Raw genomic sequence first — 27953 nt, 5'->3', positions numbered from 1 at the left:
GCTCCTTTGGAACCTGGAAATAGTGCATAAGAATCTCGCTGAATATCCATTTAAGCCTATTCATGAGAATTCTTTGTGAATCCTTTCATGGAGCATTATAAGTCTTTCATTAGCCGACTTAGAAGGGATTGGTGGGTTTGGGGGGGGCGCTTCAGGCTTCTAATTTCTTCTGAGAAAGCAAGAGAAGTAGGCTTTCAGCAGTGTTTCTGTGGATAGCATTAATTTAAGATCCACTCAAAGATATGCTAATGCTATCTGTCCTAATATTTAACCCCTGCTGTTCCCTGTGTAGGTAGATGGGTCTTTGTCTAAAATCCTATCCCAGGGTCTTATTTTTAGCCTCACCTCTACTACTTTTACCTTTTCTCTTTGTTGTGGCACTCCCCCCACCCCCAGACCACCTCCTCTCTCAGCTAATGTTGTCTCCCTTCCCGAAACACATCCTGATCCTGCCTTTGGCCTCAGCCCTTGGTTGGCATCTGGCCAATGGATTCATTCATTCTTGCTTGCTTCTTCCACCAGCATATTTTTGGTTAATGTGTGTTTTCGGGTATCCGGAGGAAATTGGAAACCCAGGGTATCTGGTTATTAATAAGAATTCTTAAAATAAGAGCTAATGTTGGAGGGCTCATTGTGTGTGAGGCACAGCAATGAGATTTCCCATGTGTCAACTCATTTAATCTCAAGGGAGAACCCTATGAAATGGGTTCTGTGATCCCCATGTTACAGATGAAAACGTTGAGATGGAAGAGAGTTAGTAACCTGCCCAAAATCACAGAGAGAAGAATGAACAGAGATGTAAATTGTCTTAATCTCCTTTTAAATTTTAATTGGGGAATAAGTTTTGAGTCAAAATTGATCAGGCTTTGAAAAGCATAACCGCCTTGTGGCAGGACCATCCTCATTCTCAAAGTAAACTTTTTTGGATTAAATTCCCTAAATTACATTTTAGGATTCAGAATCCCACACAGGATACTCCTCACTCAGGGAGTGGTAACTCAAGATTGCATTACTTTATTGCAAGCCATGTTACGGCTTCTCATAAACATAACCCAGTTACATGGAGGTCCCACCTGTGGCCTTCTGTAGCCTAGTATGGATGGGGTAGTTTCGAGTATCCTCCTTCACATTGACTTTTAACACTTGCTTTCATAGCCCAGAAATCTTTATGACTTGCACTTCTTTAACAGGAATTCTTAAGGTAGAAAAAGTCATAATAGTGCATGAATACAATTAAAATATGCTGCCCTATACTTCTATATTGATGACCAGTTTCGATTGGTTTCAGACAGTTTTCATTCATCCTTTAGACCCCAGAAATAGCAACAGCTCAGTTTACTTTGAAGAATCTAGATTAAATTCTTCCCCCACGAACCTCCCCTTAGTGTTCTCAAGGCAAGAAGGAAGACAAAAGATAAAACTTTTCTCTTTGTGATTTATGCTGATGGCCTCCAGGAGGTGTTAACTAGATGTGTGCAGTAGGGAAAGTCTTCTATTGAGCTTGACCTTTCTGGGAACAGTTGGGAATGGCCCTGGCCTCCGTGAGGCCCGTTTAATGACCAGAATACCTCCAGAAGATCAGGGCCACACATCTGAGGTACCTCATGGTTCCTTTTAAAGATGCTTGTTCAGTGCAGTACATTTTTCTTGCATTACCAAGTTCTTCCATAAATTCAACCACAACCCATAGTATCGGGGACTCCAGCTGAAACTTGTGGTGAGTAGGAAGTAGATTAAACACAGGTTTTCCCTTTTCTCTGGCTGCCAAAAGTGATGTCAGTGGTGTTAATGATCCTTACCTCAGCCGGCTGCAGACCGGGCGGGGGGGGGGGGGGGGGGGGGGGGTCTGTGCTCTGCTTCTTAGGCTCCTACGGAAAAGCTGCTGATGGTTGATAAGAAACAATTCGGTAGTCAGACAATTACTCAAATGTAAAATCAGGCACTTGCTTTCTTGAAGCAATTTCTGATAGGACTCTGGGGAGACAGCAAAGAATGCAAAATCTATTTAGTGTTGAGCAGAAAAATTAAAGGCAGTACGACCGACCTGAGCCCGCTTGATTCCCTTTTGTCTAATTACAGAAACGGTATCGCAACACTTTTTTACTATCTCTATGCCACATTGTAAACGAAGTTGTGATTTTAATTTAAGTCTACTGGTTTGTATCAAAGCCAGACCAATAAAACCTATACCTTGTATTTCTGAACATTAAAAAAAAAAAAACAAAACAATAAGCTGATGTGAAATTACAATATCAACTATAAACCTCAGAATTGGAATTTAATTCCTAGGAGAGAGAATATGGGGCAAAAATAGGTCCCATGAAACGAGAATAAAGACTGACTTTCATGACTTGCTTTCTCAAGTAGGGAAGAGGGCATATTACTTTCATGTTTTCAAGCAACAGGTTTATTTTGGTTGAGCTCGATTAAAATTAAAGCTTCCTGTTCCACATTATGTGGTCTGACTTGTGATGGGGAGGGATTGTTTCTCTGAGTTCCTCTGACTGTCATGTATGTGGGGATGCATTCTAATTCAGTAGAAGAGAGACTGCAGACATTTTGAGTTCCGTTGCAAAGGGGATAGGGGGAGGGCTCTTAATGGTGTTGGCCCCACTGGCCTTATCTTTTGCACACTCTCTATTAATAAAAAGAAAAGGAAATAACTAAAGTGAATATTCTTCAGCTTAAAAGATTTCGGAATGCTTTTTCATATTTTCTTAATACATTATTGACAGAATACTGTTTTTTGTTTTGTTTTTTTAAGCTTTTATGTTTGAGTATTCTCCACACCCAACATGGGGCTCCGACTTAGGACCCCAAGGTCGAGAGTCACACGCCCCACCGGCTGAGCCAGCCGGGCGCCCCGGCAGAATATTTTTAACTGTTGCCAACCATAAGTTGTTGTTGTTGTTTTCATCTGTCTTCTCCATAAATCTCTAACCCTCTGGACGAGTTTCCTGCCCCAGCTCCTGTCCTTTGTTGCTGAGGGCAGGAGAGGTCCGCGGTGCTGGCGCGATTCACAGCGGGGGGTGCAGGCTGGACGGGCAGCTCCCTGGTCAGCCCCTCTCTTCTCTTCTTTTCATAATACATGTGTCTTCCTTTGCTGGTGGGCTCCCGAAGCTACCAGCTCTGCCAGAAGGACTTTCACTGGGACACAGGGTGAACTGGAGCGAGGTGGCCTCTCACATGTTGGCAGCTCTCCCTGAATGTTCCTCCCTGGCAGCCGCTGGAAGTCCCGGCCAGCAACCTTGTTATCTGCACCAGCTCTCGCCCATGTGACTCACACCAGGCAAAAGTGCTCTTTAAGCAGCTCCATGAAAGCACTGGCCTGACTGGTCACTTACCCTTTGCCTTTTAAGACCATGAAACTGGGTCTTGCCAGCTCTGATCTGGCCTCTTGGAAAAGATGTTGGTTTAGCTTGTTAAATAGAGTAGCAAGCATCTTGTGGTCTTACCTCTAACTTTAATTCATTAGTTCAATCCTGGGACTGCTGGGTGGCTCAGTCTGTGAGCATATGCTTTCAATTCAAGTCATGATTCCAGGGTCCTGGTATCGAGTCCCACACTGGGCTCCTGCTCAGTGGGGAGACTGCTTCTCCCTCTGCCTGCTATTCCCCCTGCTTGTGCTCTCTCTCTCGCTCGGCTCTCTCTCTCTCTGACAAATAGATAGAGGAAACCTTTAAAAAGTTCTCCAGTTCAATCCTGCCTTGATTTTTCTTTTCTCTTTTTCTTTTTCTTTCCCTCCCCCCTTCTTTTCTTTCCTTCCTTCCTTCCTTCCTCCCTCCCTCCCTTCCTTCCTTCTTTACTCTCTCTCCCTCCCCACTTAGGTCTGTCCTTTGCCCAAGTCTCCTCTTGCCCTGACATTTCCCAGGTATATCTTGTAAAGAGCAGAGTAATTCTCCCTGTGTCACTAAGTGAAGCTTAGTGTTAGCTTTGGTTAACTTGGTTAGCTTTTTTACTTAGGTGATTCCCATAGCTAACAAGACTGAGATCCTCCCTAAATGCTACCATCCAACCCCTGGTGGTAGAACCAAATTCTAAGCCAGGAGATTTCTTTAATAAGCATTTCACAGCCCATCCAATGGGTCAGTGGTCTTCTTTACCCATCAGAGATTGAGTAGTGTAAGTGTTAAAATGCAGGGTGCGTATACACTCCCAGAACTATGAATTTAGTTAATACTGATTTTTAAAAAAATTTATTGGCCTATTAACCAGAATCAGGTATGCTTAAAAACAGAATACTTTGCAGTGTTTTATAAGGTGCCTTATTAATATGTAAGCATTCTAGAAGGCTTGATCTTCTCTAAATGAGTGGTAGGATGAATTATGACATCCGCATCAGTGAGGTGGCTGAAGAAACGAATTGCGGTCACAGTAGTGCTGTGCAGTTGAACATAATTGTGTCGAGTAAGAAATCAACAGGTTTGGGAAGACAAGATACAGAGAAAGGTCACAGGCGCCATATTCAGAATCCTACTGGGTAAGGAGCCATATACCGTGCTATTTCTCTCTTTATTCCCAGGTGAAGGGAACTGTTTTCTCTTCTCAGAGGAATCCTCCCCTCCTGTTCTGAATACTTTGCCTGTGCCATTCCCTTAAGGACTTGAGCTTTTGGACATTAAAACCAGGAAGCCAGAGGCTTTTTCTACATCAAACTGCCATACTCCTCCCCATATACAATGAATTGGGAGGAGGAGAAAGGAATAGAATACCAGGAAGGTTTAAAAGTTGGTTGACATTTCAGATATCTTCTCATCACAGATTTTTTAAGAAAGGGGAAGATCTAAATATGATGGAAACATTATTTTCCTGTCCTATTGAAACATTTTTGACCTTGAATGCGAATTCTAAAAGTTCAAGTCCTTTAAGCAAAGGGCGGCTTTAGAACCACAGTTGAATCGTGGCTTTCCCTGGCTGGCAAGAATTTGAGAAATGTTTATTCCTTCTTTACATTTTCCTGTGGTGTATACATTTTCTAGATTAAAGTGAAGAATTTTTTTTTTAAGCTGTTTATTTTAAGTGAAAGAGAAATGTGCCGTTTTGACACATTTAAGTGGAAGAATTCATTTATACAGATTTTTCTAGTTGAATCTGCAATATAAGATTTCAAACAATGATCTCCACTGAAGAAATGTCATTATAATAGTCACCTTTTCTCAAGCATAGTTGGGTGAGGAAGAGTTGCTTTGTGGCTACATTTTGCTATATGACGGTAGCCAAGCAACTGAAGAATATTTTAGTCCTGCTTTCTTAGTGGAAGTAGAAACTGCTAGTAATGCTTTAACCAGATATTTATAACTGTGTTGCCTTTGACTCAAATTGGCAGGAGGTTTCGAGGCATTTGAATACAAGATAAAACTTTTAGTCAATGGGCTGGACCAAAATTTCATTGTTGAAAGGGTGGGGATCCTTCATTATACACATATCATAACCTTTTGCTGTTTTCAGGTGCTTTACAGTGAAGCCTCATCGGTAGGCTGAGTTTGGAGGAGGGCAGAAGCCTTATCTGTTTTTCAGCTCTCGTAGGCATAGTTTAAGTGGGTCAAGTCCGGAAGATGTAAATTCCTACCGGATGCAATAATGCAGTAATCCATAGGTCTCAAGTAGCATTGCTCAAGTGTTGACTTATTTGATAATGCTTTAAAAATTACATTTTTCATTACCGGCAACAGGATTAGGTGGGTTTTGTGTTACAAGAAGACACAGGGAAGGGGACAGGAGATGCTGATGTGATGAAATTTTGTCAAAATGTAATTTCCTGCTACTAAGTCTCATGACAGGTGCGTCGTCTTTCTGGGTTCAGAAGTTATTCCCCAGTGAGGTAACCCGAGAGGATGGATCACAGGAACATCACCATTTGATACTTGCCTAGCTCTTCTTGAAGGAAATGTTTCACTTTTTTGTTTCCACTTCGTGGGTGTTACAGATGAATTTTTGCATTTGTAAAACATGGTTGCAATATTTGCCTCGTGTGGTTGGTGAGTCAGTCTGGGTTGTAAATAAAAAGGGAATCAAAGGTACCTCTACCCAAGTCTTCCTTTTCAGTGCTTGGGATAGTCCTTATTACTGCCTTTTTAGTTGTCACTCAACAGATGTTTCTTTTCTTTTCTTTTTTCTTTTTTTTTTAACAGATGTTTCTTAAGTTGAATGACTGTGGGAGGCTAGTATGGGTATTGGTTTTTGAAAAACATATCCCCAAAATGTATGATATGCATGTGGGCCTTTCTTCAAGTGCGGTTGTGGCCTTCTTAACCGCTGTTGTGTAGACGTGGGGATAAAGGCAAATGAACTTTAGCCCCATGAACATTACACTAAAGTCTGTCTGTAAAGTCCTCAGAGTTCATTTCCAACAAAACTCACCAGAGCCGTTGTGAGCAGCTATGTTTTGGGAACTTTAGTTTTAGGGTTCTTTGGCTTCAGATAGTATGTCACTGGGAATCATTACCCAGCTTAATCGGCCCCTTTATTCACCACATTTGGCTCTCAGAGCTCTTTGGCCATTTCCACAGATCAAATGTGCCCTCAAAGGGCCGAGACTGGCTGCTGTAGAGAGCATTCAAAGGAATATGCCCAAGGCTGAGAAGGCTGTCGCAAAAAAAAAGAAAAAAGAAAAAAAGAAATGGGAACTTGAGAAAGCATTCCAAAAATGCCTCCAACGATGGCTGCATGCTTGAAGTAAGTGTGCAGACCCCAAAAAGGCTGCAAGGAAGGACAATTCTCACTCAGGGGTGTCTGTTAAAAATCCATATCATTTACTCAGGAGCTACGTTTTCTGATGTACACACACACACACACACAGACACACACACACACACCCCTTGAACAAAGAAAAACAGATGTGAACTTCAGACTTTCACTTGAAGTTTTTCCTCGGCCTCTGAGGCCTGTTGATTGCCTCTGTGCCCATCCCCTCCCCCCGCCTCTGCATAACTTCCCTCTTTCCCACTTGCTCCCTTTTTCAGAGATCCCCAAGGTGATGACACCGGTGGGTAATATGAGTGGCTGAGACACGTGCTGATCAGGATGTACAGTAAAGGGCTTTGAGAAATAGTATGCTGAGACTTTGGAGGGAAGGTTTATGGTGCCATTAATAGACCCTTTTATTTACTGCTCTTGGAACATACGCACTTGTGGGAAATGATAGGGAGGGGTAGGTTCAGAGTGGCCCAAAGCAATAGATATCAGTATCTGGCGAAGCCCAAGGGTTTTTCCTCCCCAGGGAGGCCCCCAGTCTCTGCCCCTCTGCATCCATGCACGTTGGCACGTGTGGGGACAAAACTGAATACAGTTTGTTCCTGTGCTGAGCTCCTTATCCTGCCATTCTGGATAAGAGCCAGGTATAAAATGAAAAGCATACCGTGTGCCCTTCGTTCGCCCCCCCCCCCCCCATTTTCTATAAATGAGCAGTTTGTTTGTTTGTCTCAAGCCCTTTAATAAAGTATGTACTTCCCACTTCATCTTGGGCCCAGAGCTATGAAGCTGTGTGAAGCTCTGTCTACATATTCTTGTAGGAACATTCTGATAGATTGCGGTGTGAGTTCAGGAAAAACTTGAAAGTAGTAAGAGATCTGGAGATGGGTCTCCAGGGTTTTTGAAGGGATGGGTTTTCCTTTCACTTGTAGGAACTACACAAAGTCAGTCCTGTTTCGCTGGAAATCGGAGGGATAAGCCTGGAGTCCTTTTTTGTTTTTACACTGGTGTCTCTATGGGAAGTCTTTATTTGTCTATAGAAAAAGAGGCTGTTTACCTGTCCCTTAGGGGTGGAGTTAATATTTAAAAACCGTCGACAGGAATCTCATAAAACTAGAGTCCACGTTTGGTAAATTTCAGCTTACCTGGAAGCCAAATGGTGAACGCTAACTGGTGCCAGCCATACTCTCCTTCAAGGGAAGAGAGAGAAAAACAGTCATGCTGATCAACATATACATTGTATGGATTGTAGAATCTGTTCCTTTCCTTGGAGCTGACGTGGATTAGTACTACTGCATCTGGACGGATCCTGAAACATGTCCTGGTGTCCCTAGACTTAGACGGTGATACCTTAGCCTTGCATTCGAGGTTCTTCGCCATCGATCCCACCACATTTTTCAGATTTACCTCCTTCGATCCCTTTTCACATACCTTGGGATCTAACACAATCCATCCTTCTCCACTTGGCCTGCCTATGGCCATACCCTTCCCCAGGCCTTGTTTTATCTCGTGTCTCAGCAGGACTTGTGCTTTGTCCCTTTGGTTCGTTCCACTCTTATTTAGTGAGTCCTTACTGTGTGTCAGCCCCGGTGCTAGGCTCTGGGGATGCAGCCCTGAAGCAGCAAAGATACGATCCCATTTCCACATTCCCAAACTATCACTTTTCTCCTGGTCCAAGCCAGACGTGTCAGTGAGGTACTTCCTTTCTACTCCCATCTAGAAGCATCTTTCCGTCCCTCCATGCAGGTAGAATATCTTTTCTGTGCATCTACCATGGGATTTACCCCCTTTTTCTTTTGTATTCTTTCTATTTATGAACAGAGCTTACCTTCCTTCCTAGATTTTCTAGAAAACAGGGCCTTTATATCCAGCTTTATATCCCCCATAACATTTAATGCAACCTGTTACCTATTTGACAATATTTACTATCTAGTCTGCACCATTCTATAAGCATTGGTATGTGTAGATAACTTTGAAATACATAAATGTGGGCTTCAGAAGGTCTATCTAATGTTAATCCTGGAGATCAAAAGAGGGCTTATGAGGTTGAATAAGGTGTCTCCTCTCTGGAAAGGCCTGGGTAATGCCCTGTGAGGTCTGCCTTCTGGAATTGCATAGAAGTGATGTGCTTCTGCCGGAATAGCATTTCTATTAGATCTAAATCAGAATCCTTTTTTTTTTTTTCTTAATTTAATGATTAACTACATCTGTTTCACTGGGTCTCCTGCATCTGAAATCCTCATGTCAAGCAATGTCATGTTAAAAACTGACTTCAGATATTGTGATGTTAGGCCCTGCAACTTCAAATTCCAAAATCTGCAGTTGACTTTGAACCAAAAGAAGAAGAAGCACAGCCTGACCGTAACCTCCTCACCATGTTTTATAGTACTTTGACGCAACAACTCTAATTCACATTTTTGTTTGGATCCTCAGAACATCAAAGTATTTTGTGTTTTTGTGTTACTCAACTCTGAAACCTCCAAATCCCATCGATCTGTTGACTGATTTAATATTGACTATTTTGAGTTTGTATTTGCTTTAGACTCTTGCATTTTGAAAGGGAGGAAAAAAGTACACTTTGTTGATTTTATTTAAGTACACAGTACTGTTTGTGCCTGTGACATCTGCCTATCTGATCCTGCCTCCTTGTTAAAGAAAAACCCATAAAAACTGATAGAATGGTGCACTTTGTGGTACGCCCGTGGTGACGAATCCTTTCCGTTTTCCTTTCCAGAATGAAGACCTGAACAACCTCAGCAAATCCTCCCTTTCCTCATGGGTACCCAGACTCTGAATATTTCACGATTCACAACCAGGACCTCACATCTTCCTCAGTAGATGGTACGATGCATCCATTTCAGTTTGTTTACTTTCTAAAATCCTCAGGAGTTCCTTGACTGAACTGCACGTACTATATTGTGCCAAGCAAAAAAGCACTGTGACACCAGAACCATGAGTCTGCATAAACTTCATCGTCAACCTTAAGGACATAGCTGGCCACGTGAGCTGATGTGCCCACCACCATGCCACGAGAGAATGGGTTTACTCTCCTTGCATTTACAAGATCCATTTCATCTGCTGCTGAAACTGTGTATGACAAAGCATCGCTGTAAATTATTTCATCCAAAACTGTTCGCGTTGGGTGGAGAGAGTATTAAATATTTAACATAGGTTTTGATTTCTATGTGTAATTTTTTTAATTAAAATGTAACTTTTCTTACAGCACATCTTTTTTTTGGATGTGGAACTGAGGTATACTATGTTCTGTTGTAAAGAGTGGAGCAAATACTTTAAAACAAGGCTAATGAGAGTAGACTAGGATACGATCCTTGTTTTAAGATTGTAATTCAGAAAAATAATATAATAAGAATCATAGTGCCATTAGATGGTTCTCAGTTGTATAGTTCTATTTGTGGATACTATCTCTTGTAATATAGCCCTGATGTTGAGCTGAGATCCTTACAAGAATTGATCTTCATTTTGTATTTTTTCCTGTAAGGCAGTAGGCCATGTTAATTAAACTGAAGAAGGATATATTCTACTGGGTGTTTTCAAGTGTCAGCTTAAAATTGGCCATTGAATGGAAGCAAAATTACAAGCAAAGGAAGTCAAAGTCTTCCATTGTATATACTGTAAGGAGGAGGAGACTTGGGTGATCCCTTTAAATCAAGAGCTCTCTTTGGAATGAACAATGTGGGTGTTTGTAAATTCTGGAAATTTCTTTCTATTCATAATAAACTAGAGACTGTTGATCTTTTCTTCTCCCCTTCCCCCCACTTCTGTAAGCTTCCTGCTACCTTTTTTTTTTTTTCCCCCATGCACACGTTAGGATATTTTTTTTCTGGCATTGTCTCGAGAAAGGTGGTTAAGACAAGTGAGTGCTTGTCTTTGATTTCCAACCAGGAGTTAAAATTCCAGAAAAATGGTTTTTATCATGACTACCTGTCACTTCCCACAAGACCCTTATTTCTTGTTTCCTGAGACCATCCCGTGTTAGTTACATGATTGAACTGAATATAACTGGTTCCATTTGCTCTGGTGGGTCCTGGCCTATTAACGATTAGTTAATAAAACCCAGTGCACAGAGAGCATGTCAAAGCATAATGACCGGCTCCTGAAACATCTAGCTAGCAGGGAAGATGTTAATCCTCTTCTTGTTTGGAATTTTTCCTTGTGAAAAAGAGAAGGCCGTGGATGTACTTCAAGATACTGCCCACGGTGTTTTTCATCTTTTTTGCCAGGAAACTTCCTAAAGGTTAAGTGAATTAATGCCAAGGTCGGGCTCCCTCAGAGTCTGTGTAAACTCTGCATCAGAATTTCCAGCCCTGCTGTGGAGGGGAGCAACATTTCATTTCTCTGATGGGTTGAGCTCCCTGGGTTGGGGAGGGTCTACAAGGAAGGGGCCAGGGTTGGGGACCACTCCGGTGGTTGCTGCCCCTCGTCCAGCCAGTTGGTGGTGGGGGGTGGGGAGGAATCCCTACTCTACTCAACAGGGAGTGGAGATAAATGGAACTCCTCACGCTGCTGAGGCCTGTGTTACTGTTAATTCAACGGGATGGCATGTACCTCACAGACTGTTGTACGAAGTTCATTGTTGCAGATTCTGACCATTTGCATGCTCATCAGTTTCTAAGATGAATAGGTCTGTAGTCCTAAGAATCCATTGTTTTCAAGGAACTTGCATTTGCTGAATTACATCATTTCCTATGAGGAGAGAACACTACCGATTTTAAAAATCCGCTATGAATTTCTTTCTTTCTTTTTTTTTTTTTTTACACTTTTATAAAAAAGACTTTCTTGGTCAAACCAACTTAAATTTTTTCAAGTATTCTGACTCCTACTCCTGCCTAGTGTAGGAAGATAGCAAGCTGTCCTGCTTTCTTCCATTGAGGACATAAGTAGTTAAAGAGACATCAGTGAACAAGGTCAGCCCCGACCGTTTTCCTGTGAAGCTGGTTATTATTTCTCAAGGAAACTATACTTTGAATATGTATTACCGAGATACCTCTGCTTTGTGGAGTACCAACATGTTTTGGGTGAGAACAGAAATCAACAAACTGGAAAAGCCATCTCTTGGTTAATTTCTCTGATGTTTTGTTGAGTCCAATAGCATAAAGGTAGAAATCCTATTTTAATAAGCTGCTTCTAGTAGTCCCTGAGCTGGGTTTGGTGGTGGTGTCAGACTGCACCAATTTAAAACTGGAAGTGGCCGGTATTTAAGGCAAAAACTCATGCTCTGCTTATAGAGGGCTTGACCTTGAGCGACATCAGCTGCTAAAATCCATGTGTTCAGTTCCTATTGAAAGCTGGCTTTTATCCATTTCCAAGTGTTTGTAGGCCAGCCAAGGAATTACATTAATGGGGCTTCTCGTGGCCTCTGGTTAACCTATAAGTTAGTGGCTTTTTCCTCATGAGACCAATCTTTTATAGTGTTCTTTCTTAGAGACCTAGGCAGAGTTTTAAAATTCTCCTTTGTGGAAAGAACAAATATAGTTTATGACTTTGATGATATCTTCATTCTGGGCAGGAAAAAAAAAAAGTCCTAGAACCAGCTAGAAGTGAAGAGAATCCATTAATGATCAACCCCCTGAGTCAATAATGACAATTCAGTACTGATGTTACGTTTGTGGCTATTTCTTGCTGACTTTCAAAGGTCAGGGACTCCATTAATCTAGGTTGACGGCAAAAATGGGTTGACTAAAAATCATTGAGCCAAAAGTAGAGGTTTTTTACCCTTTATTTCCCCCTGTTGTCTCCTATCTTTTAAATCTGAGACATTTAAAGGATTAAGAAACAATTTTACTATACTGTAATGAACAGTATAATACAATACTGAAGCCCTGTTTTGATTAATCTTGCATCCTGAATGCAATATGCTAGGTAGTTAAAAACTTTTATTTACTGCAGGTGGTTTAAAAATGGGAGGGGAGCTATGAGGCGCCTGGGTGGCTCAGTGGGTTAAAGCCTCTGCCTTCGGCTCAGGTCATGATCCCAGGGTCCTGGGATCGAGTCCCACATCAGGCTCTCTGCTCAGCGGGGAGCCTGCTTCCTCCTCTCTCTCTGCCTTCCTCTCTGCCTACTTGTGATCTCTGTCTGTCAAATAAATAAATAAAATATTAAAAAAAAAAAAATGGGAGGGGAGCTAATCGTCCAGTGACAGCAGAGCTATGGGAAATGGGAGAGATGTGAAGTGCTCTGAGTGCTTTGGCTGGAGCTCGGTGTCAATCCATCATGCAGAGAGGCCCTGAAACCAGAGACCCTGTAGGAAGTAAGACCTTGACTGGAGAGAGACAGGACCCCCCTTTGGAAGGCACACAAAGGAGGATGGATGGAAGCCAAACATGAAATCGCTTTGCAATGAATTGACAGGGGAGTTGGTGTTCCTAAGACATCGTGTGTGTTAGTTGGAGGTAATGCTGCATTCATAAAGACTGCTAAGAAACTTTAGGGGAAGAAGCATGCACTTCTTGGGATGTGAGGAAATACGGCCTTGCCAATACTAAGAGAAAGACCTGTCTTGTGAGCTTACCTCTGGAGAGCAAAATACCCTTCTTGTCAGTAGAACTTCAAGGGGTAGACACAGGTACCTTTGATCATCTCCAAAGTCAAGCCAGATAAGATCTTGGAGGTCCCACCATAGCTCTGTCCAATCGTCTCCTAGGCACGGGTAGAGAATGTGTGGGTCGGATGCAATGTTGGGTTTCCCACAGCTTGTAACCAGAACATCCAGTTGGATGCTGAGAGGAGGCAGAAAGATAGTGAAGGGGTTTGACCCTATTCTTAAGGAATCTAGCTTATAATTAGCTAATAAGATTAGAAAACATGGCTTAGCTGGAGAGTTGTCTTCCTTTCATCATTTGTTGATGACTTGGCATTTGTGATATGTACACCAAGAGCTCTGGTGTTCTAGATCCTTGCCATTCACCCGACATTTAAATCTCCCTTTGCTTCTGTTAACTTCCCCAGTGTTAACCAACATGCCACGTGATAGGACAAATTCAGCAAACAGGAAAAAAAAAAAAAAAAAACACTTGTCTGTATTTGTATAAGCATTTTTAGTGCTGTTTTATTTTTGTTTTTGTTTGTTTTGTTTGTTGATCTTAGAACTTTGCCGTTGGCTTCAGAATGTAGTTCCCAGAACAATTTTTCTTACCGAGTTCTTTCCTTACACCTCTTGGCTGCAGGGTGGGCCAAATTAAATACATATATATTTTTTCGTTTACTGTATGTGCAGTTTGGTTTATCATCTTCAGATGGTGGTGCTGCTGATGGTGCTACTTCATCTGTGTACAAAAGGACCAATGCATGGTCTGTGTTGCTACCAAAACATTTATTGTATATACGTGTATAACATGTATTATGTATATATGTCATGGGTACCAGGCCAGGTATATAATTTTATTTAGAAGTGTTTCACTTTTCTGAGTTTTCTTTATAGTGTTATGCTTATTTTCAGTTTTGGTTTTTTGTTTTTTTTTTCCTCCCTGATTCTGTCTGGTACTTAGAACTGTAGTGTCTTCATCGTTAATTAAAGAAAATTGTCTAAATGAATTCATAGATGTGAATGTTAGTGATCCTTAATGTTTTTGGTTGTGGGATATGAAACAGAAACTTGCCAATGAAAAGTTGCTGGGGCCTTTGGGTAAGAGTGGTGTCCACTATTTAACATACTTTAATTAATAAATGATTTTGGAACAGAGAGGTATGCCTGACACTATCCCTCTTTGGTTGGCTTTCAGTGGCCAAGAGGATAAAGAACTAGACCTCTGGAAAGATTTTAAGCTGCTTTTGTTGGTGGAAGTAAATGGGAAGAGGGAGTAGGGAGCAAAACTCCATCCTCCTCCAGATGGCAAGGTAGATGTTCTGTTGATAGGCCCTTTAAACAGCCTTGTGGAAACCTTCAGTGTGCACATGGATCCCCCAAGAGGTTATTCAAATGCAGATCAGCATCGAGGGGTCCTGGGCATGGTGACTGAGACGCATTACCATCACCCGGGTGGCTTTCAAAAACTTCAATGGTGGGGCCAAGTCCAAGGTGCTGATTTACTTTGGGGTGGGGTCTGGGCATTGGTCGCGGCTACGGACCGCTGCTTTTTATACTCTCCGGGAGACTAGTACAGGGTCAGAGCTGAAAACCACTGTGGAGAAGGGCTGCCCAAACTTGTTGGATTATTAGAGACACTTAGAAATGCTGATTCCCTGAAGCTCTCTAGGAATGTGTGCTTAACTAGGTGGCTCATGGTGGGCGAATTGGGAAACCCCAGTTTCTGTGCCAGTGGAACCTTTTGGACTCCTTGTTTCACCACTAGAAGGGATAGGACACCGATGGTTTTTGGAAATAATAAACCACCTTGCCAATAGAGAAACAGCCCACTCCCCCACCTTCTCCCAAACTGAGTTCTCTTGCTCAAACAAGGATGATAAACAGATGATAGGTATGTCTCACATTGTTAGAGCAAACTCAAATTATTGAATGTTGTGGAAAGAGATTGGAAATTAATTTTTTAATTTCATTTTCTTAATCAGCATGATACTCCACTGAGAGTAAGAAGCCTGAGTTTTCTTACTTGGCACATGAGGCTGGAAGGGTCTTCCCTCTGCTCAGTGTTGTAAATATCTTTGTTGTTCATAGGTAGCCCAGAACATGATTGAATAAATGCTCGAAGTCATTCTTTCATCTTCATGTATATTAACTGTGTCCATTTACTTTAAAAGAAAAAAACAAAAGCAATGACCACAACTAATTTTTCTCCCCCAGTGGTATCACACAGTAAACATCACTCTAACTTCTGTTGAAATCATATGTAGACATCACTACGTATGCAGCTGCCTTGTGTCATGAATTTGCTGAGCAAGTATGATCTCATGGGAGCCCAAAACTGAAGCTCTGTCCAACTTACAACTTTCACCCTACAAAGTAGCAGGGCCTTATTAGGTTTGTTTCCATCCTTTACCTTTATGTCTAGCTTAGTTTATTTGGGTCAAAAATCTTCTGATTCCCTATTGTTTTTCTCCATAAATATCCCCCTTTTCAGCAACAGAACAGAAATACTCAGCTTTATTTGAAGAATGAGCTAGGGCAACAGGTGAAATATGAAAGCCACATAAAATCCAAACTCCTGGGGTTTTAGGAGTTCGGTTTTACATATTAACTCTGTAAACAGAAGTGAATCAGAGCTTCTTAAATTCTCTGTTAGAAATATGGATGATCAGATAGATGACCAAGATTGGCCAGAGGAGAAAACATGAGCAGGTGGAAACATGAATTTCAACTAAAGAGTGAGACCTCACCTGAAGTAAAAGAATGATGGGACCTCCAGTCCAGGAATTCCCTCTCTTAGACCCTGCAGGGGAGGAAACAGTTTCCCTTCACTTTTGAGGTCCCTGAAAATTAAACTGGCAAAGACAGACTGACAGGGGGAGAGCATCCAAATGTATTCAGTGTAAGTTCTGCATAACATGGCCTCTTTCCTCAGGAAATGAAGACCCAAAGAAACAACTAGAGGAGGATGTTTTTAGGCCTGGTTTGATTAAAAAGTGGGCAATTGTGGAGGAAGGCAAAAGGTTAAGGAGTCTGAGGCTATGGTAGTAAACAGGGAAACAACAAAGCCAGCTTATTCTCATTCTTCTCAGACACCTCTTTGTCTTCGGAGAGAAGTAGGCTCTGTCCCTGTGGGTGCGGGGCAGGCACCACTCACATAAGTGTGTCATGACCTGCTCCAGGGGAGAAGGTCAGAACGATCATCCTGCTTCTGCTGTTCTCTTCACTTTCTTCAGCTTAAAATATTTAATATTCTAAGGTGTCTTATTTTGGGGTAGCATGTCCTGAACCCCACCAATCCACAGGACTTCTCAAAGTTTGGACTATACATGAATTAGACAGAATTTCCTGAAAAGCTGATACCAAATAGATTTTAGCAAAGACTTCATGAGACCGTTTTAGTAATCAGTTGTTTCCCCAGAACACACATCTCCCTGGGGTTATTTTATACCCTGACCTTAGAAGAATGTGTTGTTGGTGTTCACTAGGCATTATCATTTCTGCTCTCTTCTGTATGTGTACTGCTCCAAATCTTAAGCATCATGTGCTTAAGTATTAAGTGCTTCTAGATGTGAGAAAAGAAATGATATTGCAGGAGATCCTCATTGCATCTGGAAAAAGCAATTTATAAAGTAGAAGTTAGGAAAATTGGCCTAAATTTAGGTAGGACACAGCAGAAAAACAAAGGAATTAGGGAAACTTGCACTTACAGTATTATACAACATTATCCTGACTCTACAGAACAAAATCCTAAATGAAATGAAATATCCCAAAATATTAAGAAGTGGTATGTCTGATGGCATTATAAATTATTTTAATTTTAGCTTTTCTATTTTTCCATAAGTTTTTCCAATTATCATGTCTTGCTTTAATAATGCAAAACAAAACAAAATATTTAAAAAACACAAAGGGAGTTGGGTGGGAATCTCAGTGAATTCCCCACATGTCTATATGTTCATACATCACACTATGCCATGATCAGTCAGTCATGGGTCAGACAATTGTAGCCTATAAACCAAATCCAGCCAGCTGCTTGTTTTTGTAAATAATGTTTTATTGGAACACAGTCTTGCTCATTCTTTTATGTATTGCCTATAACACTATCACAGCAATTGGAACCAAGACCAAATGCCCTGCCCCCCACGAAATAAAATAATATCTGGCCTTTATAGGAAATGTTTGCTGATCCCTATGAACTGATGTTTTTCAAGAGAGATATTTGGGATGAGGAAAAGTTTGTGCCCTGGGATTCTGAAATTCTCCCCAATGTGCTGAAAGAGTCTTATGAAGTTCTGCAGCCACCATTATATTGCTGTTGGACAGAATTTATGATCAGATTTAGCAGAGCTTATTTATTAATCCCTGTACAATTGCTCACTGAGGTACCCAAAGGACTTCTTTAAATTTCATTTACAAACACTGAAATACTTTCATAGTTAGGCAAGCAGAGTTGAATTAGAGTACATTTAGGATAATACTTTTTTTTGTTTTGTTTTTTGTACTTCTCGGTTAATAGCCAAAAGGTGGGGGGAGGGGTGAAGAAACCAATTAAAGGAGGTTTGGGTTTCCTCAAGAAATTCCAAAAGGAGTTCAAAGTAGTTTGTGGTATCCTCAACCAATCAGAGAGACAACAAACAGGCATCCTTTTCCAGTCTCCTTTTCTAACTTGTCATCAACTGTTGTGCCTAAACTGGAAATCAGAGCCAAGGGCATGAATTCCAGTCAGGAAGATAATACCTGGTAAATTATAAGACAAAGATAAGAGGTTTCAGGATTACTGGATTAAAAAAGAAAAAGAAGAGCCATTGTCATAAATTGAGTCATTAGCTAGGAAGGCAATTCCTTGGTTATTTTTTTGGTGATTATAGAGTATCAATATTTTATTCATCCATCACACCCACAATATTATTGAGTAACTATTGTATACTGTGTGTGAGAGATACCCTCATAATGACACAGTTCTTGTCTCCTTGGAGTTGCACTGCAAACAATCTCAGATTTGGACCACTTGTTTTACACATAAGGAAATTGTATTTTAGTGCCACCCTCACTGACTATAACTTTATTTTAAAATTGAATTTATAGCAGATTGACTAAATGGATTCCTCAATGCCCTCCTCTGCTGGTGAGTTTTGGGGGGGTTCTTCCAGGGACCCAGTGTGTGAAGCTGATGCATGGATTTGAGAAATCATGACTTTGAAAGAGACCAGAAAACATCCTAGAATCACAGTGGGTAATTGCTGGATGGAGTCCTTTATCTGTCATCTGGTGCAGCTTCTTATACTCAGGTCAAGAAACTAGGGTCCCGTGAGTTCACAACTTCTCCTGGAACCCTCCCTACTACCGAACTCAGCTTTACTGAGCATTTTGCTACATGCCTATGTCTGGTCATGGATCAGCTCATGTTCCTGCATAACCTTTCGTCCCAAAGCTTTGTAGATATTATATAAAACACTATTTTGGAGAGTGAAAAAATAAAAATCAAAGGCCTGAAGAAGAACTTGTCTAAGGTCACTCAGTGAGTAAGTACAGATCTGGAAGCCCCACTCCATTCCAGTGAAGCCCAGAGCTTTGTTTTTAAAGTTTAGTAATGGAAAGACATGGAAAATAACAACAAAAATCCATGTTCTTTGAAATCCTGGTTTACATTTACATTTACATTTACATTATGACCCTAGGTTGTCAGAAAGTGCCATGTGGAAAGTTCTTGATTTTACAGTTCAATACTCCAGACACAAACTGTACTCCCTTCCTGAGTCCCCTACCCCCAAGTCTAACTTTCTCTAGTGCTTTTGAGGGTTTCCGGTTAAGTCAGGATGAAAGTGTTACCTTGGATGTCTCTTTAAAAACTCCATTTTAAATTAAGTGATTTTCCTCACCAGGTTAAATGCAGCTTCTAATTTGCTTGTCACAGAAGATGGCAGCCAAATGCACACACATACGCACACCACCCCACACACGTGTGCATGTGCACACACACACAGCCCCGCCCCCCCCAATTCAGGAAGGAAATGTTAGGCGTCTAAAACAGCCAACTTATTTTTTTTTTATTAGTGGCATATTTCTGGTTTAAATTTGAATTGTTCATTTAATTTTACATCCCTCTCTCTTCCCCACCGCACACCAACTATCTCAGTTAGCAGGCACCCATGCCCCATATGTGAACAAAAGTGGAGACTTCTGAATCTGGTTTACTTCATCTGTTGAAAAATAAAATGAGTTTGGCTGAGCTAAACAAACTTCTCCCTGAATAGAGTATCCCTAATATTCCTGTTTGCTGAGATGTTTGACAGATGGGAATCTGATGGCGGGGGCGGGGAGGGGGTTCTTTTAATGGCTGTGTGACTATACTTCTTGTCTTTGCCTTGCCACTACCGGTGTGACTGTGTGCAAAGCGCTTCTGTACGGCCCTCCACTTCTTTGTTTATAAAATATGAGGGTTACTTAATTGTAACCTGGGGATCAGAAACTTGTCAACACAAAAATCTGATGTGATGTTTTTCACAGGGTTGGCAGTGGTCCTTTTTCCCCCCCTGGGAAGAAAGGACTGTGATTTCTAGAGGATTCAACAAAGATTCAGAGCAGAGAGATAGTTTCTTGGAATCACAGAATTTTACAATATTTATAATGCCCTGGCGAATGGTATAGAATTAGGGACTGGCCTAGGGCAAAAATCCCCCGTCAGCAAAGTTTGTCTCTAGAGTTTTCTCTCCTCGATTCTACACATTGGTTGAAGTGGGGTATCCCCTTCACCAAATATTTTTGTGGGGCCCAGGGTCTTTCTGGAGTGGAGAAAACACATCTGATAAACTATTTTTTCCAGAGGTATATAAAATGAATGTATTAGCTCCCAGGGTATTTGGCTCAAAAAAGAAAACATACCCAGAAGGAAGAGAACACTTTGGCAAACAGAAAGTAATTGCTAATGGTGGGATTTTAGGTACCCATGTGGGGTTTAATAAGGGGTATTTAGTTTAGTTAAGCAGATTAAATACTTTATAGGCACTGAGCCTTGGGAAGGATTATGATGAGGCGATCCCTTTCTTCTACACGTAATTAAAATAAAACTTTACTTCGATGATGACATAATACTTGCATGTTTGCTAAATTAACAATAACCTCAATTTCTAGATTTTCGGAATCATTCCAATTCTGGGTAAATCCATCAAAGCTAAACTTTTTCTCTCTTTTGTTTTTGGGGAGTCAGTGGCTCTTGCCTGGCTGGTGCTCTCAAGTCTCTCCTGGATTCAACGCCCTTGTCTTCACATCCCTGAGGTCATTTTGGGAGGGGACCACCTACACCACCCATCCGTGAGGTTGGCTCTGGCTCACTCAGTGATGAACCTTGCTTAATTGTTAGCACAAAAAGAACAGAAGCAGGAAAAGAATAAAAGAATTTCCTTCTGGCAGACAAACAACTCCTACTTGTTGCTACTAACGGGAAATCTATTTTTATTCTTCCGTGCCCCAGCAAAGGAGCTGATCTTCAGGACACAAAGAAACCGTCAGCCAAAAACTGAAAAAAAGCATTTCTCTCTGGAAATTACAAACTCAAAAGAGGAAACCACATCCTAGTACTCCAAGTAAGAAGATGAGGCCCACTGTGTATGCTCCATACAAATGTTGCGTCCCCAGTGAAAACTTCACCAGTGCTCAAAGATTTTCAACAAAGATGACCACGCAGTTGAAATGCACCATTTAATTTTTCCTTTCGTGGTCATGGAGAGATAAGTTTTTATTCTAGGAAAGGGTTGGAAAGTGTTGGAATTAGACAGTTCTAGGCCAACCAGGAAATCCTGTTTACTAAGAGACCACGGGAAAATTGCGTAGCTTCTCGGACCTGCGTTCTACCATATATAACGTGGGGATGATGTTATTTACTCTGAAAAGGTTTGGTACTCATGAAAGAGACTCCCGCCATACCCTAGTCTATCGTTGGTATATCGTTTTATATATGTAATGTTTAAAAAGCCTTAGACACAAGAAGCCTACCTTGCCTGGTCTTTATTCTGTATTTCTGGCAAAAAAAAAAAAAAAAAAAAAAAAAAAAAAGGTCCCGTGCTCCAGGGAAAGTTGATGACAAAGCCTCAGGTGGAATTTTGTGATCTCTGTGTGGCTTCTCAGAAATGCACTCGTGCAGCTTTTTGACGGCAAGACTGGCACCCATGAGGAAACTGGGCATTAAGAACAACAAACATGGGACGCCTGGGTGGCTCAGTTGGTTAAGCGGCTGCCTTCGGCTCAGGTCATGATCCCAGCGTCCTGGGATCGAGTCCCACATCGGGCTCCTTGCTTGGCGGGGAGCCTGCTTCTCCCTCTGCCTCTGCCTGCCATTCTGTCTGTCTGTGCTTGCTCTCTCTCCCTCTCTCTCTGACAAATAAATAAAAAATCTTTAAAAAAAAAAAAAAAAAAAAGAACAACAAACATGCCAGCCAGCCCTCCCTTTCATTCCAGCTACTGCGTTACTCTCCTCAAGATAGGAGCCAGGAAGGGACATTCGCCACCCATCCAGGCACTATCACCTTTCCATTGGATTCCTGTAGGGTCCCCGGGTCTCACCCTCTCACACTCCCTGCTCATCTCAATACAGCTGTTCCGGTCTCACTGAAGCACCATTTTGGGGATGTTTGTCTATTAGCAAATGTCCCCTGCACCATCGGGCCCCAGGGTTGGCTGGGCTTGAGTCCAACTCTTTCCATATATAAGATCAAACGAAGAAAAAATACTGAAGAGGAAGCTGTTGTTTCTGCTGCATTGATAAAATAGGTTCTCCCTGCCACAGAGCTCTTAGAGAGGAGGGTGTCCAGGGAGCCCCACTAGGGGACATTCAGGCATCCCATGTTGTGGAGAGAGCCTTCTGCCCAAGACAAAAGAGCCGGGGGGGGGGGGGGCCTGTGCAGGCCCTGTCTCTGGACAATGTCTTCTCATTCTGTTTCATCCCTTCTCCTGCCTTTCATTTCTCTTTCCCTCCATTTTAGGGCTGGGCCAACCTCACATGGCATTATTTTTAGTTCTTACAGGGGAACACTGACTTGTCTCTCTCCTGCTTTCCTTTCCCCCCTCATCAAGGATGTGCGATTGTTTTTCTGCCTTGCTTTCTGGGGCTCGGGAACATCGTGTGCTTGCTTACGTTTAACCCCTTGCATTTCCCCGAGGTGCTTTGTTCAGTCGCTCATGAACTTTTAATTTTTTCCAGGCTTGTGTGTTTTGTCCAGACTGCAGCTTTTCTGGAGCTTGGCCCACCTCTTTGTTTTGGGGAAGCTTATTGCTTCACAGTGAGACCATCTGACAGTTGTTATCTGTGACCTGAAAGCCAGAGGCAGCCAGGACACTGTTCTTCTCGAAGACCTCCCAGGTCCCCAGCCCCCACCGCCATCTGGGACCACCCCAGGAAAGAGACCAGTGTGACACCAAATGTTCACAGGAGGATGGAGGTTTTTCTCCACCCACCAAGGCCAGCCTCAGTCTGTCCTTGAACCCCAACAAGGGGGAAAACCATCAGATTCATCTGTGTGGGTGTCTACCAGGATCTTCTCTCCCCCCACCCCCACCCCCACCTAGGGCTCTCCCTTTCTCTCTCTCTCTCTCTTCCTGGCTTCCTCCCTTCCTTTCCTCTCTACTTTCTCAAAAATCTGTGGGCCCAGCTGCTGGCTAACAGCTCTCCAGGAGGCAAACACAATGGCAGATAAAACACTGAATACAAACCAGTGCACTGTGTCTTTCGGGGAGGTTCCCACTCACACAGAGAATCAAATCCGTGCTCTTGACCAGGGCCAGCAGGACTCTGAGGGACAGGTCCTTGCCTGTCTCTCCTGTCTGATCCCTATCATACTCTCCTTCACTCATTCTGCTGTCAGCTCATTCCCCACCCAGACCCTTCGCAGCCTTGCCCCCTCCTCTGAAATGCCCTGGCTTCAGAACTTCTCGTAGGTGCTTCCCTCTCATCCACCAGGAGACCGCTCTGTCCAAACTCCCTTCCCAGAACTGGCCTTTGCTCCCTCCCCTGCCTCTCTTGCCCTCCGCGGGATATTTCGAGTTTCTTCACAGTGCAATTGTCATCTCAAATTATCTCTGTATTTCTTAGTTTGCTTGTTTACTTCTGCCTTTATCCCGCAAACCCTCTGTCTTTTGCTCCACGCCGGCTCCCAGTGCCTGACACAGACTTTGACTTCGATAAATATCTGTTGTATAAACGGATAAATAAATACTTTAGTAGGGGATGTAAGAATTAACCAAAATAACGTCACAAATAACGATAATAATAATAGCGTTTGACTTCTCTTGGTATTTTACCAAGCGTTGTGCTTTGCGTATGCTATCTCCAATCTTCAAAACAATTCTGAGAGAGAATATTATTTTTATGTTTTGCACACCGCCCCCCACTCCCACCCCACCCCCAAAAGGAGGCTTCCAAAAGTTGGTATTTTCCCAAGGCCACCCACCTAGTGAGGGATGGACCTGGGATCTGTCCTCAGACAGGTCTGACTCTACAGCCAGAAGCTCTTTCCTCTTGACCATGATGTCTAATACACGTAAACAACTATAATACAAGCCAGAAAGAGATAAGCTCCATGAGAGGCACAGATAAAAGATCATGGGAATTCAAAGGAGGAAGAAGTGGCCTCTGGAAGAGGGAACAGGAAAGCCTTGTGACAAGGTGATTTTGTTTTTCTGGACCTGTGCCCCTGACGGCTCAGGGGAGGGCGGGGGAAGGGGGGATTTGGACAGTTGGAAGTGGGATGTGAAAACCCAGGCATGTTGAAGTCAAAACCCAGAGGGCTACGTGTGCTCGCACGCACGCACGCATCGTGGTTGAGAGCAGAAAGGCAACAACAAGACGATTTTAAATTCAATACAGAGAAAGCTAGCAGTTGTAATAGGGAGTATTTTCTTCTTGTCTCCAGTCCTAACTCTGATTATTATTTAAAGACAAAAGCACACATCTGTATCTATTAGGGTAAGAGCTTCAAATAAACAGCTATTATCTCACATTTCTGTTTAAGCAAACCTCACTATTTATCCACACACACACACAAAAATGTATTTTCCTCCTGAGTCACATCTGAAATTCGATGTAGTCTAAATGTTCCCAGGCCTATCTGGCCTGAGGGTCACATGTGACCACGTTGCCACTGAAACCCAGATTTTCAGGATTCAGTGTCCCCATCTCCTCTGTAGAACTTACGTTCCGTTCCCTGCGAAATCTCTGACCCGATTATCCTTGAGTTTTCAGGGACACATCAGCTGTGTTTGTATCCGAGTCCTTCTTACTTGCTCTACTTTGCCCTCTTCCTGCTGCTGGGCACTGCAGCCTTCACAGGCTCATGAACTCGGTGCCTTGGGCCAAGCCCCCCCTGTGGCTCCAAACCCAGATTCCCAGCCTCCAAACCGGCTGCATTCCTCTCAGTCTTCCTGGCACTGGAGCTGTACGCTGTGGTCCTCACAGGACAGGGACAAAGGCCTTCTCTCTTCTGAGCCTACGACCTGTTGGCGGAGAGCTGGCAACCAGAGTCAAAAGCGCAGCAAAAGGCCTGGCAGTCACCATGACTCCATTTAGATCCATACCGATGTGTTGTTATGGGACGGAATGTAAGTGTTATAAATCCTGATGATGTCGATGTGATCATAATAGTGTGACGTAGCAGAGGTTGCCTAGGTGAGCTGATTTCCTGATCTCTCAGATAGAGAAAACATAATGTATAGCTGATACACCAAATGGTAGAAGTAAAAGTATATTCAAAGTGTAAAAATAAATATTCGGAACTAAAATTGATAGTGGAGGAAAGAACTGTGAGGAGGAAATAGAACTATAATAATTCTGATCTACTGGTTCCCTTCCGGTCATATATCACAGCTCAGTATGATAAAGAGTATAACTCAGAGCAAGGTTCTAACAGTTTTGAATATACATAAGCCTAAGAATGTAATATCAACGAGCATAAAGAAAATATATTCAATACAATAAGATACGGGCAAACATACTTTCTAGGAAGAGACTTGCTTGCATTCTCCTAGTCCATGGCGGGTCAAGGGAATAAAAATTCGTAAAAGCGGTAAAAGGCCTACACAAAAAATTAACAATGGAAATCCAGCTGCTCTATCTCATACACTGTTCCATGAACACAGAGCATACCTTTTTCCCTAAGTGTCCATGGAACATTCATTAAAAAAGACCATATATTAGGACACAAAGAAACTAAGCAAAGTCCAGTCTATACGAAAATCATCTCCTGATTATTATGGAAAAAAATTAGAAGAAAACAAACAACAACAAAAGCTCTAACTCACCTGGAATTTTTTTTTTTTTTAATGTTTCTTAGGGAGCTCTTGGATCACACAGGAATCCAAAACCAAAATTATGGAACGTTAAGGAAATAATGAAAATGAAAATATTACCTAACAGAATTTGTGTTATAAAACTACAAATTCTACTCTATTCTCTTTATATGTAATAAAAAAAAATGAAAATAAACTAACAAGAAAGAATAAACCAAAGGAAAGTAGAAGAAAGTATGAAAGAGGAAAATATAAATTAATTGAGAAAAGAGAGAGTCAACCCCCCCAATCTGTTTTTTGTTTTGTTTTGTTTTGTTTTAAAGGAGCAGTGCAAAGCAAAACTATCAGCTAATCCAAATAAGTGAAGAAAGAAGACACAAATCATAGAGGGGTGCCTGGTTGGCTCAGTCCAAGGAACACTGGACTCTTGATCTCAGGGTTGTGAGTTTGAGCCCCACATTGGACGTAGAGATTATGTAAACAAACAAACAAACAAACAAACTTTAAAAAAAGAAAGAAAAGAAAAGGAAAGAACCATAGGGAAAAAAAGGGATTAAAAGACATTCATGGAATGGACTGCATCCTTTCATAAAAATAAATGTGTGACCTTGGTTGTAAGGGATACTTTTTCTAGGATAACAAGTTATAAAAACTGATCCCAGAATAGGTAGGAGTTGGAAATGTTAGAAAATAACAAAAGGAAATCTTAAAACTCATGTATTTGGAAGCTAAGTAACACAATTATATAACTCTCAAGTCAAGGTGCAAATCACAAGGAAAATTGGGAAGTATTTACTAATGAACAATATGAGAATACTATAGTTCAAAATTTGTGGGACATCACAAATACTCATACTCAAAAGTTCACAGAAGACTTCTCTGTATTAACCTCAAGTTGGAAACAAGTCGAATGCTCATTGACAGATGAACAGCTAAACAAATTGTGGTATATCTGTAGAGTGGACTAACACTCAGGAATAACAAAGAATGAAGAATTGATTCACTCAAGAGGATGGACCTGCTAATGGTCCAGGGATGGACCTCAAAGACATTATACTGAGTGAAAGACACCAGGCATAAAATAGTACCTTCTGTATGTTTCCATCTATATACAAAACTGATTTGTAGATCAGTGGTTGCTTTGGTGAAGAGTCAGAAAAGACTGACTGGCAAGGGGCATGAGGGAACATTTTGGAAGGTAGTGGTGATGTGACTGTGGCTGGTCACTCAGTGGAATGGATGCATAAGTTTAAACAACAAACTGTCCACTTAAAATGACTACCTTTTATTTAATTTAAATTACATCTCAAAAAAGTTGGTTTTTAAAACTGTGTGACAGCATGGCAGTACTCTGAAATAAATTCACTTGGAAATAAGGAAGATGAAAAAATAAATATGCTAATCAAAGAAATGGAGAGATATTCGTGCTCTTGGTTGCAACGAATTTACCCACAATTTCGGTACAACCCTAATCAAAATTACATTTAGATTTTCAAAAAGAAACTTGATAAACTTATCCTAAAATGTACATGGAGGAGTGAAGTTCTACAAATTGTTAAACTATCCAAAAAGGAGACATGGTGTGGAATTTGTCCTACCAGTTGTTATGACAGAAGTCACAGACTTAGTTTTATAAAAGGAGGGTTAATACTAAATCGTTCTATCAGACCAATGATCAAGATACAGAGCTTAAGGCCAGAGCCCTGAATGTATGGTCTTTCATAAATTATGTTTAAAGCTAAAACTACAGCATAAGTCTGGGTTCTCTGGAGAGACAGAACCAGTAGGATATGTGTGTCTATAGATTTATTTTAAGGAATTGGCTCTCAGAATGTTTATAATTTATCTAAACTTCTCCATGGTACTGCTGCCTTGGCATCCATCTTATGTGGCCAAGCAGCCACTGGGGGCCTTAACCCGTCTCTTGTCCTTCAGGCAAGCCCATGCCCTCGATAACAGCCCGCAGGGTCACAGGTAAATGTAGGTTATTGATGTGACTTCCACAAATGTCCTTGTAGCAAATAGTCTCCCATACACCCTGGACCTTCCCCTTGGATAGAATCCCCATGGAGCTTGCCAAAATCCTGATTTTCTTAAATTTGAACTTATCAATCTTTCCTTAATCTGAGAACCCCAAAGCACTCTACCCGCAGATCCTAATAAAGGCATGTGCCCTAGATCCTGTCACTTTCTCTACCTGATCCCTCCCTTGCCTTTCCCATGTGGAATTTCGAAGAATGCTGTGTACTTCCTCCAGCACCTGTGAGTAATAAAATTCTCTATTTCAATTTCTTCTGTGCTCTCTTACTGAACTATGACTCACCATCCAGCTCCCTGAACCTTCACTAAACAAGTGTTAATTGTAACAAAGTAGTACACATGATTATGAAGGCTGGCAGATCCAAAGTCTAGAGGGTGAGCCAGCAAACTGGATAGCCATAGAAGT

At 41.7% G+C, this 27953-nt stretch overlaps 1 protein-coding gene and 1 long non-coding RNA gene across 4 annotated transcripts in view; one reads left to right on the top strand and one right to left on the bottom strand.

Moving 5' to 3' along the window:
* Positions 1–10447, top strand: part of IRS1 (insulin receptor substrate 1) — a 59003-nt gene extending 48556 nt beyond the window's left edge. For both annotated transcript variants that reach the window (XR_007125804.1, XM_047721154.1), the window contains one exon: positions 9425–10447. The gene's annotated coding sequence lies outside the window, so the exon portion shown is untranslated. The remainder of the gene's footprint in view (positions 1–9424) is intronic.
* On the bottom strand, positions 970–24655 carry LOC125095147 (uncharacterized). 2 transcript variants are annotated; one of them, XR_007125808.1, is made up of 5 exons: positions 24417–24655; positions 23674–23771; positions 16689–16842; positions 15258–15396; positions 970–1974 (listed from the first exon to the last, which is right to left on the bottom strand). It is a non-coding gene; the product is annotated as an uncharacterized LOC125095147 (long non-coding RNA). The 2 variants fall into 2 exon arrangements; XR_007125807.1 differs by lacking the exons at positions 970–1974; positions 23674–23771 and having other exon boundaries at positions 15173–15396.
* Positions 24656–27953: the final 3298 nt, after the last annotated feature.

The sequence above is a fragment of the Lutra lutra genome, chromosome 3 (genome assembly GCF_902655055.1).
Source record: "Lutra lutra chromosome 3, mLutLut1.2, whole genome shotgun sequence".
In the NCBI taxonomy this organism is placed as follows: Eukaryota; Metazoa; Chordata; class Mammalia; order Carnivora; family Mustelidae; genus Lutra; species Lutra lutra.
Note: the sequence above shows the minus strand (reverse complement) of the source record. Positions and strands in the feature narration are given on the sequence as shown.